Genomic DNA, 12,897 nt, shown 5'->3' on the forward strand with positions numbered 1-12,897 from the left:
TTGGATAAATATCCAGAAGTCGAATTGCTGGGTTGTATAGTAGTTCTATTTTGATTTTTTTGAGGAATCTCCATACTGTTTTCCATGGCGGATGCACCAATTCGCGGTCCCACCCTCAGCGCCCGAGGGTTCCCTTTTCTCTACATCCTCGCCAGCGCTTGCTATTTGTTGAGTTTTTCGGGATAGCCGTTCTGACTGGTGTGATGTGAGATCTCACCGTGGTTTTGATTTACATTTCCCTGATGACTAGCGATGTCGAGCTTCTTTGCATGTCTGTTGGCCATCCATATGCTTTCTTTGGAGAACTGTCTCTTAATGTCCTCTGCCCATTTTTTGATTAGATTATTTTCTTTTGTTATTGAATTGTATGAGGTCCTTTTGTATTTTGAATATCAATCCCTTATGAGATAAATCATTTGGAAATATCTTCTCTCATTCGGTAGATTCTTTTCATTTTGTTGATGGTTTTCTTTGCTGTTCAGAAACTTTTTAGTCTGATAAAGTCTCATTTATTTTGGTTTTTGTTTCCCTTGCTCAAAAGGGGCATATCTAAAAAGACATTAAAATTGATGTCGAATAGTTTGTGACTTATGTTTTCTTCTAGGAGTTTTATAGTTTCCAGTCTTATATTTAAGTCTTTAATCTATTTTGAGGGATTTTTTTTTTGTATATGGTATAAGAGAGTGGCCCAGTTTCATGTTTTATTTATTTTTTTCTGCATGGATCTGTCCAGTTTTCCAACATGAGTTGTTGAAGATTGTCATTTCTCCGTTGTATATTCTTGCCTCCTTTGTTGAAGATTAATTGACTTCACAAGCGAAGATTTAATTCTGGGCTCTTTAGTCTGTTCCATTGATACCGCTTTGATTGTTATAGCTTCGTAGTATAGTTTGAAACTAAGTAGCATGATAACTCCAATTTTATTCTTCTTTCTCAAGATGCTTTAGTTATTTGTGGTCTTTTGTGATTCCATATATATTTTAGGATTACTGTTCTAGTTCTGAAAAGAATGTCATTGGTATATTGATATGGATTGCATTGAATCTGTAGATTGCTTTGAGTAGTATGCACATTTTAACGATATTAATTTCTCTAATCCATCTACACAGTATATCCTTCCATTTATTTGTGTCTGCTTCAATTTCTTCAAGGTTTTATAGTTTTCAGAGCAAAGGTCTTTCACCTCTTTGGTTAAATTTATTCCTAGGTATTTATTCTTTCCGATGCAATTGTAAAGAGGATTGTTTTCTTAAGTTCTCCTTCTGATTGTTCATTATTAGTGCATAGAAACACAATGGATTTCTGTATATTATTTTTATATCTTGCTATTTTACTGAATTCATTTATTAATTCTATTAATTTTTGGTAGATTTTTAAGGGTTTTCTATGTATAATATGTCATCTGCAAATACTGTTACTTCTTCCATTCCAATCTAGATGACTTTGTTTTCTTTTTCTTGCCTAATTGCTGTGGCTAGGATTTTCAATACTATGTTGAATAATAGTGGTGAGAGCGGACATTCTTCTTCTATTCTTGATCCTAGGGACAAAGCTCTCAGCTTTTTACCACTGAGCATGATGTTAGCTGTAGGCTTATCATATCTTGCCTTTATCATTTTGAGGTAAGTTCCTTCTATACCCACTTTCTTGAGAGTTTTTGTCATAAATGAATGTTGAATTTTGCCAAATGCTTTTTCTGCATCTATTGAGATGAATATATGATCATAGATTTTTATCCTTTTATTTACCCTTTCAAAGAAATAGCTCTTACTTTCATTAGTCTTTTCTCATTTTTTCAGTCTCTATTTCTTTTATGTCTGCTCTGATCTTTATTATTTCTTTCCTTCTACTTATTTTGGGTTTTGTTGGATGGTTTATTTGGGATTTTTCTTACTTCTTGAGGTAGGCTTGAGGTATTGCTATGAACTTTCCTCTTACAACTGCTTTCGTCATATACCATAAATTTGGACAGTTGTTTTTTCATTTTCATCTGTCTCGAAGTAGTTTTGATTTCTCGTTTGATTTTTAGCTTGATCGTTTAGTAGCATATTGGCAGTCTCCATGTATTTGTGTTTTACCCCCAGCGGATGAAGTTTGAGAGCTGACGAAACTAATAAACTAATTTAGAGTGACAAAAGATGGAATAGTGGTTTCCTGAGCATAGGGGCAGAAACGTGTTCAATGGGGGCGGGGAACATGGGACAATTTACTGGTGTGATAAACAAGTTCTTTATTTCAACCTGGTTGCCGAGTACACATGAATCCTATGTAAAATGTTATAGATCTACATATACTTAGGATTTGTGTTTTTTACTGTATGTAAATTATACTTCAATAAAGTATGTTATCAAACAAAAGAAAACAAAAGAAATGATAGAGCCGAACACGTGTGTGAACCTTCACGGGTCACTGGGCCCTGGAAGCACATCGACGGCTCCGCCCAGTGGACCCAGCGTTCGCAAACCGCCCCGGTCGGGCGCCACTGCAGCCCGCTCTTAGCGTCGCCCTGATTGGCTGCACTCCTACCAGCCGTCTCTGCCATTCTTCAGCAGGGTCGAGGGAACAATCTGCGGTCCCACCTCACCCTGGAAGAACTTCTCCTCCATACGCTATCATACCTTTCCTTCAAGGTCTCCCCTCTTAAGCCTCTCCCCCTCTCCACAACCCCCTCCCAGTACCCGCCAAGGCCTCTGACATCCCAAACTCCATAGCAACCTGTCAGTTCAGGAGAGGCTGCTCTCCGGAGCACAGCAGGGATGTGCCTCCGGGTCATGAGTAGCTCGCTCAGTCAGCTGTAGACACTACACACACAGACACACACACGCACACAGACACACGCAGACACACACACAGACACACGCACACACGCACGCACACAGACACACGCACACACACACACACAGACACATGCAGACACACATGCACACACACACTGAGACTCAATTCTTTTACTGTCTTGTAGCTCACGTGCACTCATGTCTTTTCCCTCTCGCTTTTCCTCGGTTTCACACACCAACTTGAACACGCTGGTTTTCTTTTTAAATGTTAAGATCGTCAAACTTAATTTTTTCTTTCTTTCCTATCTTCTCAAAGGACTTTTGATGGCCATTCAATTTATACTACAGATGAGTATTTCTCAAAGTGGGTCTGGGGACCCCGGGAGCTCATGAGACCCTCCTAGGAGTTTGCGAGGTCCAACCTTAATATTATGACATGAGCTGCCCTCTGCACAATCACCCTCCTAGGCCTGTTCGATGCAGTTTTCTGCCGTAAACCACAGAGGACTGCATGTCTCACTGCACTGGGATTTTCCAAATGATGGGTGGGCAGTGAAACGAAATCCTGCAAGGGCAAAAGACCCATCGAAGTTCCAGACAGACCAATACATTTTAATGGAGCGGTTAGAAAACTCCACTTTTAGGTTCGTTACGTGGCAACCGATCTTTACAAAACTACCACTTGTTGAGTTTTAGTCTAGCTTCAAAAAAGAATGTCTATAATGATCTGAAAAGGATAGTAAGATATTTCTTATTGTTCCAACTGCAAATCTCTGTAAGGCCAGAATTTTGTCGACAGAGTAAATGCAAAAGGAGCTATGAGAATCCAGCTGTCTTCTGCTAAGGATGTTGGAGAGATTTGCGAAAATGTAAAACAATGCCATTCTTTGTATTAGGTAATATGTTTTGGAAAAAAATTATTTTTCATAATTTAACAGGCAATGGGTACATTATTATTATTATTAAATGAATTAATAAATACTTTAATTTTTTTCTCACTTTTAATTTTAAATGCATTACCTATATAAACGAAATCTCTTCCAGGTCCTCAGTCACTTCTAGTGCATAAAGGGGGGGTCCCAAGATGAGGAGGTTTGGGGGCTGCTGCTCTAGACTGCCCAGATGAAATGCTGAGCAGACCGTTTAGGAGTCGGGCAGGCCTGGGTCTCTGTCATGGCTCCACACCTCACTGATGGATTCAGAACAACTTATTTAATAGCCTTGAACCACGCAGAGAGGGGCACGTGCAGAGTGGGCGTCACGCATCCGGGAGAGGCTCATGGCGCGTCTCCCAGGCACATGACGTGGGGAAAGGAAGAAGGCGGATCGGTGTCGTTTGCCACCTTTTTATGTAATTCGAGGAAAAATAAGAATATATTCTGATCAGGCTGAAGATCAATCAGAAGGCGACATGGCAGACTGATCACGGGTCACTGCGGCAGAGCCGGCAGCCTGGGCAAAGGGGTGACACTCGGCAGGTGGGGGCCGGGAGATGTTTTGCCACGTTGTTTTGATTTTTGAACCTTGCGCATGTATAACCTATCCAAAAATTAAATTTTAAAAAAGCTTAAATATAAGACATTAAAAAAGGAGAAAAGAACGTAAAATGGAAAGCACAAGCATTAGAAAGAAGGGAACGGTTACCATCTTTCGAAGGTGATATAATTTTTTTTCTTGGAAAACCCCAGAAAATCAGCAGGAAAAAAACTTGTTAGAAATGGTAAGTTTACTAAGGTGGTCAATTGCAAGAAGAAAATACAAAAACAGGTCCTTTCAGATATCTAATAACCAATATCAAAATATAATGGAAAAAATATCCCATTAATAATGACAATAGAGAATTCGAAATCCTTGGGGATTAAGTCATCAGGATGTAGATGTGGAGGTACGCGAGGTAAACGGAACTGAGGGACACGGTGTACGACTTTGGTAAATATAAAATGACACCATCCTCTCGAATTCAAAGGCCCAGCGCTGTAACAGAGGAAATTCTCCCAGAAGTCATTTATAAATTCAGCACACTTCTCCCCCCAGGTCTCGACAGGACAATTTTAGAAAGGTCATCCAATATTTCTAGGAGAATAAATAGATCCCATGAGATGGACGGGCGGTGGTGGGGGATTGCCCTCCTATATATTAAAATCACAGTAATAAGTGACAGCAACGGACATAGTGGGCCCCAGGGCAAAAGCGGACACACACATGGGGCCTGATGAGAGCAGACATGACCTCTAGTAAATGTAGGAATCTAGAAAATGCTCAGGTTGGCAATTACGCAAGCAGTAGGGTCAAGCCTGTTGGCAGCTCATGTAGCAAACGTAGCGTGATACGTTTAGTAAAACTAGCAGAATGGAAGTTAAGTACTAGGGCCAATAAGCCTCGGGGAGGGGGGCGCCGCCTCTTCACGGTAGCAGCCTCAGGTGGGTAGGGCGACGCAGGTGACTGCTGTTTTCCTGTGATGAGCCTCTTGAGGTTATTTTACTTTTTAATAATGTGAATCTGTTCCTTGAATAAAAATAAAAATTAGAAAATCCCTAAGCCGTCCCCTTCATCCACGATTCCCACTTCTTGGGGTGACGGGTTGGCGTGAACCCCATGTCCGCGCCAGCCCCTTAAAGGCTGTACTCAGCTCGTACTATTTCTCTTATGAAAAGGCTGCCATGTTGGCGTCGCGGTCAGCAAATCGCTTTCGTTGCTCTGTGCGACTTCCTGGTGTGTCCACATTCCCATTTCTTTAGGACAGATTTCTAAAAAGAAGGCGGGATGTTCCGGCGCCCTCCGGAAGGGCCATTCCGGCGTCTGCACGCCGTTGGGAAGGCGGGAGGCTTACCTCTCGGGCAGCTGTTTGCTGTTCAAACCTTCGTCCGTCCGTTCGCTTTTTAACCGCTTGCGCATTTTGCGGCCGTCCTTCCTTCGTAAGACCGAGCGCTCTTCATGCTTCTTGACCATTTGCGTTCCGACTTCTGTCCGCTTTCGCTCACGGCCTTTGCGTGCGCGGCGACGGGGCTCTCGTGTTCCTCTTTGTTGGTGTGTTAAGTTCCCTGGCATCTGCCTCCGTGAGGAATGCGGAGACACACAGACGCAGAACGACAGTCCCGAGAAAGCTTGTTTTGTGCCCAGGCGCTAGGAACAGAAGGCTCATCATCCCGGGGAAGCGCCAGGGTGAGGTGGGGGCAGTGGCCAGAGGGGGAGAAACTAGAGCCCTTAGTGGGGTTTCTGCAGGAGGGGCTGGGTGAGGCGGGGCAAGCAGGCGTGGGGACGGCTGTGCCGAGTAACTTCGGCAGGCTCCGGGGCCGTCCTAATTGTCCGGCATCCGACGAGAGTGATGCAGGCAGGTGGGCAGCCGCGGGAGTGTGCGGGCTGGGAGAAGGAGCTGGCGGCGGGCTCAGGTCCGGCTGGTCTGCATTAGAAAGGCACACACCCAGGTGTGTGGTTTGCTCCCAGGTGAGTTGCTCGCTCTCTCTAGGAACTGGCTGGCCCCAGAGTCCAGTTCCTCCAGTGTCAGCAAGTTCCCAGATGTCAAAGCATCCGAAGACAGAAAATAAAGACATGGTTAAAACACTCGGCTTATTTGTCTGAGATTTATATGCGAAGGACAGCATGGCTTTTTCTTTGCCTTTTTTTTTTTTTTTTTTTTTTTTTTACCACGATGACACTTCAGACCTTGTCCTGCGGAATGTCATCCTGCGTGGTGATATCTTCCTTTCCCCTGTCCTGTGATTTCCCTGATCTGTCCTCTCTGTGCCCCGTGCCTTCCACCCAGGGTTAAAATTTTAAGCAACAGCGTGCAGCTGATAGGGCTGTTTTGAGATAAAATGGCATCATAATCTGACTTGCACGGCCAGAATTCGCTGTTCAGTAAACGTTAGCTCCGTCCTTATTCCCCTTATAGCACTTGGATTTTAGCATGTGCCATTTTTCATTTCTAAACATAATTTTCTTTTCAATATAAAATTTTTAATCTTATAAAGACAGTAGCATAATGGTTGAGATTGTAGGTCTTGTTAATCAGACAGGCTGGCTGTTTAGATCTGGGCTCTGCCACTGACAGGGGAACCTGCAGACTCTGGGACCCAGTTTCCTTCCTGTGGGAGGGGCATGTTAGACAGGCCAGCTTCGGGAGATGCGTGTTTGGGGACTACCTCCAAGATTTACTAGACGTGCAGCGGGCATATTTTGCAGACTGTGTTTTAGAGAAGAAGGCAGGAGTGGGTGTCTTTGGCTAGTTGCTGGGATGTAGTTTGACGACGTCACACACTTGATAAAAACTGCCTATGAAAGCCACACTAAATGAAAAAATAATCACAAACTTCACGCCACTAAGTTTTACAACAGCACCACCTAGTGACGAAAACACAAAATCACAAAATCACATCCGCAATGCTACCCACAGGTTACGGATGGCGAAATGTAATAGACGAGCATAGAAAAGAAGTGAAAACTCAAATCAAATCATCTCCTTCATTATTAGAAAGCAAATATCCTATTCTGTCTCTCCAGTAACGATTGCTCCATCTTTTAATGGTTAAAACAATTTTTTTTTTCTTTTCTCTGAGACTGACCCACTCCGCTGGACCCTTATGCTTCTGGAAGATGTGAGTCGGCGCGGCTGGGCCCCCGGGTGAGGCAGTGCTCAGAGAAACAGGTTTACTTTTGCCGGTAGACAGAGCTGGGTCCACTCCCAGGGCAAACACTTTTCTGGCTGTTTTCCTGGGCGTACGACTAGCAGCTGGTTTCTAGTCTGCAGAATCTGGAGAACATCTTCTCCTTGCAGGGTGGTGAGGGCAGGGGGTGGCACAGTGTACATCTCTGGACGGGGACGAACACACTGCCCCTCCTTACGCCGGCCCAAGTGCGCTTACTGTGTGTCTTCAACGATGCTCTCTCTCTCCACCTGGGACGGTTCCCATCCTAGCATGCTTCATCCTCCTCCCATTTTCAGTATATTTTACACCTTACTGATTGAGCTTGGACTATCCCTCGATTCAATTTTATCCTCGATCCTTTCCGAGAAGCTACATGAAGCAGCGGAGGTAAGTGAACCAAGAAGCATCATGGACCGGAACTTCGGAGGTGCGGCTGGAACTAAGTATTAAAAAAATTCCAAACCCAACAAGTTGGAAGTATTATTTATTCAAACAAGCCAGACTCATTTCCTTCCTTTTCAATATACTCTTACACTGGTGGAACATACACGTATAAAAATACAAGTATAAAAATAAGATTATTCCAGGAAACTCCAGCTTTGACGTGCACAGCGATTGGATGCTGGCTACAGAGCCACTTATAAGGTGAAGTGGATACCTCTTTACTCTAACCCTGGGTCCTATCACAACTTTAAATCCACACGGTCCACTAAAAATAGAGGAAAATTTCAAAAGGGACATATAATCTTGAGCAGTTTCAAAAAGTGCCTAAGTAACACTTAAGACTTATATATTAAGGCTGTTGAGATACACGCATCGATACATTTTGCAAAGTGTGGCTTCTAGTGTCTGTTTTAGAATGCAAGGTTTGCAGATTTTCATCCAGCACAGAAATACCACTAATCCAGCAGCAAGGTCCTCTTTAAACAACAAAATGAGTGTCTGCTTTAAATGACTAAACACAGGGATTGTAAACTTTAAGAATATTTAACTGCATGAATTTACAGAAATCATAGGAAATACATCATTTCAGATTACAAAAATTCAGCTTTGTTACAGGACAAATCTCACCCAGATCTTTCCTTTCATAGGTACTAATACCAACACTAAGAGAATTTCCTCACTGATAAGAACATTACATCTGCAATTAGACAAGTAAGAAAACATTTCCAGGTTGGTACCGCTCGCTAGCAGCAAAGAACACAAAACTGTATAAGAAATTGGAATTAAAGAAGTTTATTTTTGGTGATTTTCATTATAGAACAACAGATTCTTAATTACCTTTGGTCACTTTTTTTATCTCAAAAAGATAACCTTCTTTTAATGTTTTCTTAACTTTCATTCAGAAGCAGTAACTTCGAAACTGTGAGGCTCATGTGAAATTGTATTTCAGTGAAGATAAAATGAAGTTGAAAACTTTGTTAAATCCGGAAAGTTGACAGCCCACACAGAGAGCATCTAACAGAGAAAGAAATGAGGCCCGTCTGCTGGAGACACTTGCCCTCTCGTGATATTCTGACCCATGCCTGCAACATGAATAAAAATACATGTATTCCAACTAAATGAAGGAAAATATGTGGAAAAGCATCCGCGGTGAAGGAGGTTAGGTTTCAAAGGAATTCCAGGTTTCACTCACTTTTTGGTGAGAGGATGGCTGAGCTCAACTTGCACAAAATCTATTTTATAAACTTATAACTAATAATTATATCATTACACATCTTTATTGGCAAAAGATTCTACTCCGACTGACCTGGGTCGGGTACACCTGTGCAGAACCTACGACGTAGACGCCATTCCGTTGCTCTCACACGAGTAATTTCCCACCTGTAAAGGGAACTGACTGCCCACTCCTGTCACTGCCCGGGGCAGGCGGTAAACCCCACCCGGCAGACACCTCGGGGCCAGGCAGGTGTTTTAACATCGCACCTTTTCCTGTATCCTGTGACACTAACCACCATGTCCAGGATCACCTCTTTGACCATGGCGTCCCGATGTCACCCGGAGGCTTTCTAAGGGACATGAAGAGGCTCTGAGAATCAGATGGCAGGTGCCCTGGAGTCACTCTCGCTGTGGGCTGAATCTGGGTTTATCGGGAACCCTTTCGTGCCTCTTGGCCCGGCTGGTAGCTACGGGGCACGCTTTAAGACCACATGCTGTAAAATCACACAGCATGATGGAGTTTAGAAACACTGGACATCTGCATGAATGTCTACCGTAAACCCAGAGGAATCTCGGGGGTCGGTGAGAGGACACTCTTGATGGGTGGACGTGTGTGTCCTCGCGACCCTCATGTTTCATCCAGCGACAAAGGGGACCTGAGGTTCTGCAGGCGCCGATGTCGCCATGCGGCCTGGCTTTGCTCTCACTTCCACATTGCGCAAACGTGGCTGACTGCCGCGCCGGGCTGTCTCCCCCCGCCCAGGGTGACGATCTCAGATGCGGGGCGCCTGCCCAAGGCCAAAAGCTGTGGTTTTCGTGCACAAGACCCCCCGGGGAGCCTACTGCACTGTGCGGACTCTGACGAGCACCGGGTAGGCTTGAAGACGGCATGGATCTGTGGGTAACACTGCTGGCCCAACGGCCACGCTGACATACACAGCAGCTCAGAGGCTGACGTGAGGGAGCCTGGCCCCCCGCGAGCTCCTCTTCCTGGAAGTGTCTCTGGCAGGTGCCCCAGAGTGAGGCCAGGCAGCGGTGGGCTGTCCAGTCACGGGGGTGGAAATGGCCGCGTCTGGTTGCTCTGGCTCTCGGGTGTCTATCTGGGCAGCTGCTGCCAGGAGCCCTCCTCAGACGCTCACACCCCAGAGTGAACTTGGCCAACGTGCCTTTGGCTCCAGCTTCTTGACTCTGCTCTTGACTTTCCCAGGGCACAACCTTGACCTGAAGCGCAAGGACTGTGTCTTTCTCAGGAGTTTGGGCATCTCTGCTTTTGTAAGAACCCACGTGTTCTAAACGCGATGGCAGAGTGAGTTTCTCTCCAACAAAATGTAACTCGCGAGAGCTTCCCACAGAAAATTCCTGAAAGGCGGGCCGTGTGAAATTCTGGGGGTGAAATGGGTCACCCATGACATCCCAGGATGTCCTCGGCTCGTCCAGATTTTTGCACCAATCTGCTGGCAAAGAGATCGTTCTTCCTTTCTCAGATTCTAGAATTTTCCAAGTCTCAATCATCCTCTGGGTCCTGTTCCTGGAATGAACCCATCTTCACATGGCCTGGACCACGCACGGTGCAGGGTACTGGCTCTTCTCACTTTGTGATGCTGACATTGGGCACATGACTCCAGCTAGAATATTCCCGAAGCTTGGGGTTCGCAACTGGGTAAAATCAATGATCCCCCCAATTTATTCGGCAACTTTAATTCCTGAAATTAAAACTACTTTCCAAAAAGGCAAATTCTACCTATTTTGTTACATATTTTTGATAACTTTTTATTTTCCTCTTTCGCTCTCAAAATGTATTTTTCCCTGTTTGCTATTTAATTGGTAAATGGCTTTAAGTTCAAATCTGAAATTCTTAAAACCCACCAGAAACGTATACAAAATCATGTCTGTTGTGTGTGGTTTCCTTGGCATTAAATATCCATTTTCTCTCTTGGCAAAACTGTAATTTTGCATTTCATGGTGTTTTGTTGTTTTTCCTAAAAGAGGAAAAAAATCTTATTGGCAAATGTTTCCTCTGAGCAATTATGTAATCAATTCTAATAAGTCTGTGCAAGAGAAAACGCTGGGATTCTGCCCAATTATTTGGTTTCCGCTAATGAAGGTGAAGGCTGTGAAACACGATTATTGTTGTCGACGGATCAGGCTGTCGGGCAGTGATTGATTTTCAACGCCGTCGAGTGGCATGAGGCCAGAACAGAGAACCGGACCACGCTTGGCCGCTCCACCACGTGGGGTCCTGGGGACGGGACATTCCCAAACCTTCGTTCTCACGGGGAACCTGCTTGATAATGAAATACGCCTTCCTCGCCTCTTAAACGAGAGCGCGCAACCCCCAAATCGCAGCCCCTTTGCAAAGGCCTGCGGAGCGAGCGCTGTGTTGCTGGCAACGACTTTCGTGATTCTGAACGGTGACTCACCCCACACGTATCGCCAACCAAAACCCCCGCGCTTCGTGACGAATCAGGTACAGATCCTTCCAAATGCCTGAGAGCAAACTGTTTTTTTTTTTTTTTTTTTTTAATACAAAGTAGAGTTTGGTAAATGCCAGTCCCTTCATGGTGCTTTTAAATTCTAGAGGGGAAAAAATTACTCAGTCCCCAACTCATTTCCTGCTATTTTTCATAAACGGTTTCAGTTGCTGAAGGCAAGACTTCCGTTCAGGCTTCTGAGTACCCCATCAGGAATATGAAGCATTACCCTATTTAAAAACACACACTGTTCCTATGGAAGCATTCATTTCCCAGCAGAGAGTTGACCGGGTTTTGCCATCTTCCAGCATTTTCTACTACGTGCTGTCACCAGGTAAAAAATGGCAGCCTCCAATGGCTGCTACTTCCTTTCCCGTTCAAGGCCGGCCTCCTGGAAGGTTTTCCTAGCTAAGTCTCAATTTTCGTAACTCGGGGAGGTGGCTGTCGCTCCCAGGGTTTTGACTCAAAGTCCAATTTCCAGCAGCGAGGCATGCCAGGAAAATGTCCCACATTCAATTGTCTATTTCAATCTCGTTGCTAAATTATGCTTTTGTAATTTAAGTATTTCTATTAAAATGTCACATCCAATGACATCAGAGATGAAAAGCTAGAGAAATTTGATATGAAATACAGAGAATTATAGCAAACTTCATTCAAACACCCTAGCTTGAAACCTAACTTGCCATTATCATGCATTCTGGGAAGAGTGCCTGCTAATTGGCTGCAATAGGAATGTTCCCAGCTCAGAAACCTGTCAAGAGAAAATGGAAGAGAAGAAGCCTGTCCAAAGAAATATGTGCAGAACTAGCCAGGTCCTACCTGCAGTCCCCTCTTTTCGTATCAGGGGTTCGGATTTTTTGCAGCAAGAAGGCGTAGTCTCAGGGTGTCACCTTCATTTCTGTGCCGAGTGGCTCACAAAACAGGACCCAGTGAAAAAGCCAGTAGGACCAGAAGAGAATGAGACTTCCAGAGATTTCTAGTTCTCAAATGCATTTAAAATTATGACCTCTCAACAAGCTGAGACCAGACGTAACGATACGCCTCCGATAACGGAGTTTCGTCCTACCATCCTGTCCCCGGGGACTCTTGTCCCCAAAATGCTCAAACTGTATTTTGAAGAACATGGAAGATAGATGTGCTTCTCTGCAGGTATCTGCACGAGCCGGGGACTCTTTTGGGACATCGTGACATGTGTAAGTGACCTCGCATCTCTTGGGCACGCTCATCTATTTCTCAATGTGGAGGGGACCCTGGGATCCCCTGAGCGGAGCAGATGACTGCGACATCCACATGTAGCCTGTTTTGGACACAAATAACACCCCACCCGGTGGAGAGAGTCCACAG

Source organism: Rousettus aegyptiacus, unplaced genomic scaffold (genome assembly GCF_014176215.1).
Source record: "Rousettus aegyptiacus isolate mRouAeg1 unplaced genomic scaffold, mRouAeg1.p scaffold_m13_p_4, whole genome shotgun sequence".
Taxonomy (NCBI): domain Eukaryota; kingdom Metazoa; phylum Chordata; class Mammalia; order Chiroptera; family Pteropodidae; genus Rousettus; species Rousettus aegyptiacus.